Source organism: Cervus elaphus, chromosome 6, assembly GCF_910594005.1.
Source record: "Cervus elaphus chromosome 6, mCerEla1.1, whole genome shotgun sequence".
Classification (NCBI taxonomy): Eukaryota; Metazoa; Chordata; class Mammalia; order Artiodactyla; family Cervidae; genus Cervus; species Cervus elaphus.
Window position 1 is genome coordinate 21,512,846 of NC_057820.1, and position 5,982 is coordinate 21,518,827.

Genomic DNA, 5,982 nt, shown 5'->3' on the forward strand with positions numbered 1-5,982 from the left:
CCGCCGCTCTGAGTACTCTCCGGCCGGTGCGGGGAGGGAGCCTCGCCGTCCCGGGGGCGGGGGTGTGGAGGAGGGAGGAGATGGGAGAGGGCGAATGGGAGGGGAAGCGGGGCGGGGGGAAGCTGCACCCCGACGCCCGGCGCGCGCGCACCCGGGCCACGCACCCCGGCAGTTCTCACGCGCCGCACGGCCGCCTCCACTGGAGCCAACGCGGCTGCGAATTCAGCCCCGCGCGAGCCCCCGGACTCCTCCAGGGGGCAGCCCCTGGGATGGGGCTTCAAATGCCCAGGGAGTGAGTTCTCATCCTCTCGCACCTCCGCCGAACGCTGGCGTCCCAGCAACGCGCCCTCGTCTACCCAGGATCCAGTCTCCAAGTTCACTTCCCCGGTGCCCAGCCGACCCGACCGTCACCACCCCCGCCCCGGGGGTCCCTCGGGAACTGCATCCCGAGAGGGAGTCATCCCGCCGGGGGAGGGGGGGATCCCCCGCCCCTGCTGCAAGTGTTGGCCGCCAGGAACCAAACAAGGATTCGCAGCCCAACTTGGGAAGGCTTTGGTGTGGCGCGCTGAGTAAGAAGGCTGTGGCCGTTGTTGTGGCTGTTGATTTACTAAAGAGCTAAGGAGTGGATTTATTCAGTGTTCAGAGAGCCACCTTAAGCTATTAACGCCACCGCTCGAGCTGCTTTCCTGCTGGGAAACTCTCGGTAGCGCTAAACAACCTGCCGCCGAATCGGTTTTTCCTTCTAGGCAGCTCCGGGTCTGCGTTCCGGAGGGTGAGCGCACACGCGCACCGTGCTCGGAGCCCGGCAAGAGAGGCAGGGTCTGGGCATCACCGACGCATGTGACCAACTGTCCAGTTGTCCTCTCTCGCGCCAGGATCCCCGTGGCAGGAAGGATTAGCTCACGGCTCGCTTCAGCTTACTCAGAGCTGCCACTCACTGAAGGGCCGACCCCACTGAATGATTAATGATGCGCGCTCTGGATTTCAGGAAACCTGAGAACCGAGAATTCCCGTGTAGGCGATGCCCCTACTGTCATTTATCTGAGAAATATACCTGGCTTACATTCCTGAAATATTTCCGTCTGGAAACATATTTGAAGCTTTAAACTACATTCTAGTGCATTATTCACTGTTCAGTTTAATGAAAAGACTGCGATTTGGCCCGATAAGGTCCAAGACGGATGGGAAGAGCTTGCTTCCTCTATTGTTGAATCCCACTTAAGGAGTCCTATCTCAATAATTAGAAGCCTATAAAGCACTTGTTTGTTTTTCAGGACTGGTCATCTTGGGTGGCTGGAATATTTAACATCACGGCAGCTGTAAACAGAAAGTCACCTGGACAACTTAGTGAAGTCACTGGGTGGAGGGGGAGAGGGGAAGGAGAGGGTGCATCACACGCAGATGTGTATGGCCTGGGCACAATGCTGACACGCTGTGTAAGACGCTAAGTACTTCAGTGCTAAGTTACTTCAGTAGTGTCCAACTCTTTGTGACCCCATGGACTGTAGCCTGCCAGGCTCCTCTGTCCACGGGCTTTGCCAGGCAAGAACACTGGAGTGGGTTGCCATGCCCTCCTCCAGGGGATCTTCCCCAACCCAGAGATCAAACCCAGGTCTCCCACATTGCAGGCAGATTCTTTACTATCTGAGCCACCAGGGAAGCCCTATATAAGATGCCATCCTGGGCTGAACACCCCTTCTCTTTCTGCTGTGCTTGGCTCAAGCTCTGGGCTTCCGGCTTAACTACCACAGGTAAGCAGACCCTTGCAAGGCCATCCTGAAAGTGGAGATTGAGGACAGGTGGTCCCTCACAACAATCTCCTTGACTGACATTACCTCTCTTCAGGCTGAATGAGTAAGGAATGCTGAGCCTGGGCACTGTGCCTTCTGCAGGCGATGTCCTTGGGTCTCTGACAGAGCTGTCAGGGTTTAAGGCCCATAGGTGGTGCTGAATGCCATCGGTAAGTTCCCCTGCCTGTCATACCGTATATATACGACCTATGCCTCAAGTGACAAAGATTTTCCAAAGCAAATCCAGTTGCTTGTGTCTCCCCCTCCTCGCCCCTGGAGGTCTGCTGAAAGAGCAGGAAAGTGACTGACCTTGGAGACACCATCAGCCTCCTAGCAACCCGAGGGCCAAAACCACTCTGAGGCTGAGCCTCTCAAGCTGAAATTCCTCCTTCTCTTTTCCTCTGTTTTTCAGATTCTCCAACCCCACCCCCAGTGAAACAGCCATTCTTGTATCCCTCTCATCTCCTGCAAGATTCCAGCTAGGGATCAAACTTTTGTCTAGGGATGACCCAGGAAGGCCAAGACACCTGCTCAGGTTTTAGCTCAGCTCCACCTGGAGGGTGAGGAAGTGCCCTCCGACCTCCTCTGAGATCTGAGAGTGAAACTTCAGGGAAAGCAGAGCATTCGCTAAGTGGAGAAGAGTGACCAGTGGAGAAGAGTGGTTTGAGTCTGGCAAACCAGATCCCAGATTTCTTCTCAACTCTCCTGGATGCTGGGTGTTTTTTTGAAGTCGTGCTTAAAACTGAATGAGTATGGTGTGCAGAAGCATGTAGAGTGGGTGCCACTGAACTTTTAAAAATCTAGAAGAGGGCTGAACATGTATTTGGGTTGTTAAAAACAAAAGAACAAACTGAACAGTGAAAGAAGACAGCGCTGCCCCAGTCCTCTGCTGTGAACAGCCAAGCCCCCCTCCATCCCTCCGCAGCTCCGTAGAGAAAGGGACCAGTAGCCCTGCGCTCCCGACTGTGCCCTCCCTGGCCCACACCCTCCCTGCCTAACCCGGGGGCACAGCAGATCCGCTGAGCCTGTGTCCACCACACATCTGAGGTCGAAAAAACTCTCATTTCACAGTCTTGGCTACCCGGTCTCTACTCCTACCAGCTCCACTCAAAAGAGAGTGCAATCCTGTACTGCTTTTTTTTTTTTTTTTCCTCGATCATCAAAAAGCCCCCTGACGGAGGACGATCCCTCAGTCCATTCACAGGCCAATGAGCCTGGTCAAGGTTGCCAGGGCTTAGGTGGAGCCGCCCGCGGCCAGTGCACCATGTTGTTTTTAATTCCTGTGCTCTCCCAGATATCAGAGAGAAGGAGAGAATGTGTATGCTCCTGGCTGCCTGCAGAGAAAAAGCAAACGGTCCTCCAAGGCTAGCTTCCACTCATCGCCCCCTGGAAGGGTCACCGAAAAACTAACCAACAGGTTAACGGGTCCCAACAATCATCTAGGCATCAGCTGTGTCCCCAGTTCTTGAGGTTTACCTTCCTCAGTTCCTCAACCCCTCAGCCTCAGGTTCAGTAGCCCCATGTCCTTAGACTTACCTTTCCTAGCTCCAGCGCCTGAGTTTCTTTCCAGTCCTCCCCCAGTTCTGCCTGAGAACCTGTAGGTGAATTTCCCTTAAGCTTTTTTATAGCTGTACCTATGATCCAGTCACTAGGGACGAGAGTCAATTGAAAAGCAAGCTGTAATTACTGGTATCCTTAAATTGGTACTCAAAAGTCTAGAGAGAAAGAGATGAGGATGAAGAGGTCAGCACCCAAGGTTCCCTTCACCTGAGGGATAAGCTTACTATTTACAGTCTTCCTCTGGCTGGAAACAGGAGTCAGAGGGCTCTGAGACCAGAGGTGAGGCCCAAACTTGGTCCATCCTATCTATAGTGCTTCATGCTGGGTTGGAGGAAGGACCGCACGTAGATGATGAGATTGAATGAGCCCTGGGCAGTGCACACCAGTGTCCCAGAAGGCTCTCCAGCCCAAGAGCTAGGCTGCCCGGGGAGCCCCTGGGCCTTACACAGGCTTCTGTTCAGGGCCAGTCAGTCTCTACACATCTCTGCTGCTGGAGGTGCTAAGTCACTTCAGTTGTGTCTGACTCTCTGCGACCCTATGGACTGTAGCCTGCCAGGTTCCTCTGACCATGGGATTCTCCAGGCAAGAATACTGGAATGGATTGCCATTTCCTCCTCCAAGGGATCTTCCCAAGGAGGGATGGAACCCTTGTCTCTTATGTCTCCTGCATTGGCTGGCCAGTTCTTTATCACGAGCGCCACCTTGATATAGGTTCGTTACAGTGCAAGACAAGGGGTGGTTTTCTTGGCTTGATTCATGCAGACAAAAGTCCAGAAGATCTCAGAAGTGTTTTCCTTAGTGAAGGGCTTCAGTCTGGCCCTCCATCTCCATTCCTGCTGCCCTGCCCTTCCACACTCTCAGAAGCTGTATCCAGACAGCAGCACCACTATTTTTTTTTTTTTTTTTTTGCTAACAGGGTCCCTGCTGACCCCACAGCGACTTCTAGCTCCATAGGATTTTTGATGCAGGCACAGTTGCATTGTGGGAGGAGTCGGGCACTGACCCTGTTGGAGCCATCAGCCCACGGTCCTGCCAGGACCCTCAGTTTCCTCCAGGCCTGGCTTCTCACCAGCCAAGTTGGCAGCAACTGCAAGAACAAATAGCCTGTGGCTAAAGGAGCCCTGAGCAGGCTGAGAAGGGTGGGAAGGGCCGGCTGTGTGGCAAGGAAGCAGAGAGGAGGGGCGCACAGGCAGGGTGCTGACGGAGTGATTAGGAACTCTGCAGATCCCGGAGGTTAGATCTCCTCCTCTTTCTCCAGGGCCTACTACTCCTCTCTGAAGAGGCAGCTGCTTTGAAATGGTCACAGGCAGCTGGTCTCCTCCGTGTGAAGTCAGAAAGCAAAGCAGCCTATGCTAGTAGAAGGAGACCTTTTGTGTGAAAGGTCTGCATGAAATCTGTTACTTTTTCTCATAAAGCTCATCTCTGGTGCTTTGCATCTAACTTTGTGGCTAGTTCAGCTTCTGGCGCATCCAAGCACTGAGTCCCAAAGCACTATAGGCCCCCCAGTTACCTCGGCACATGATATCCAATTGCAGAAAATACGGTCTCTTCTTAAAGTACCAGAAGCCCCTTATTCTGTCCAGGGCCAGCCATGGAAGATGGAAGAGGTGGTTCTTTGTGCTGGTGACACATGGGTGCAAAAGTTGTGAGTTGACTTTTTTTAAACTGTTTTATACTGGAGGATAGCCATTAAACAGTGTTAGAATAGGACTTCCCTGGTGGTACAGTAGATAGGAGTCCTCCTGTCAATGTAGGGGACATGGGGTCGATCCCTGGTGCAGGAAGATTCCACACACAGCAGCTAAGCTGGTGTGCCACAACTACTGAGCCCGCACACCTAGAGCCTGTGATTGGCAACAGGAGAAACACTGCAGTGAGAAGCCCGCAAGAGCAGCTCTCATTCACTGCAATTAGAGAAATCGCACTTGTAGCAGCAAAGACCCAGCACAGCCAAAAAGCAAAAACAAAAAGCGATGTTGACACAGTTTTTGGTGGACAGCAAAGGGATTCAGCCATGTATATACATGTATCCATCCTCCCCAAACTCCCTTCCCATCCAGGCTGTCACATAACATTGAGTAGAGTTCCCTGTGCTATATAGTAGGTCCTTGTTCGTCATCCACTTTAAATACAGCATTGTGTACAATTTGGGCTTCCCTGGTGGCTCAGACAGTGTACATTTCAATCCTAAACTCCCTAACAAAAATCATGATTTGAGACAATGCCACCATCCCCTGCCCCAGACAGAACCCACTTTGCTCTTAGTGATTGCTTTTGTTCCTGGCACAGTTCAGTCAGTTCAGCTCAGTCACTCAGTTGTGTCCAACGCTTTGCGACCCCATGGACTGCAGCACACCAGGCCTCCCTGTCCATCACCAACTCCAGGAGATTGCTCAAACTCATGTCCATCAGGTCGGTGATGCCATCCAACCATCTCATCCTCTGTCGTCCCTTCTCCTCCTGCCTTCAATCTTTCCCAGAATCAGGGTCTTTTCCAATGAGTCAGCTCTTCACATCACATCAGGTGGACAAAGTATTGGAGTTTCAGCTTCAGCATCAGTCCTTTCAATGAATATTCAGGACTGATTTCCTTTAGGATGGACTGGTTGGATCTCCTTGCAGTCCAAGGGAC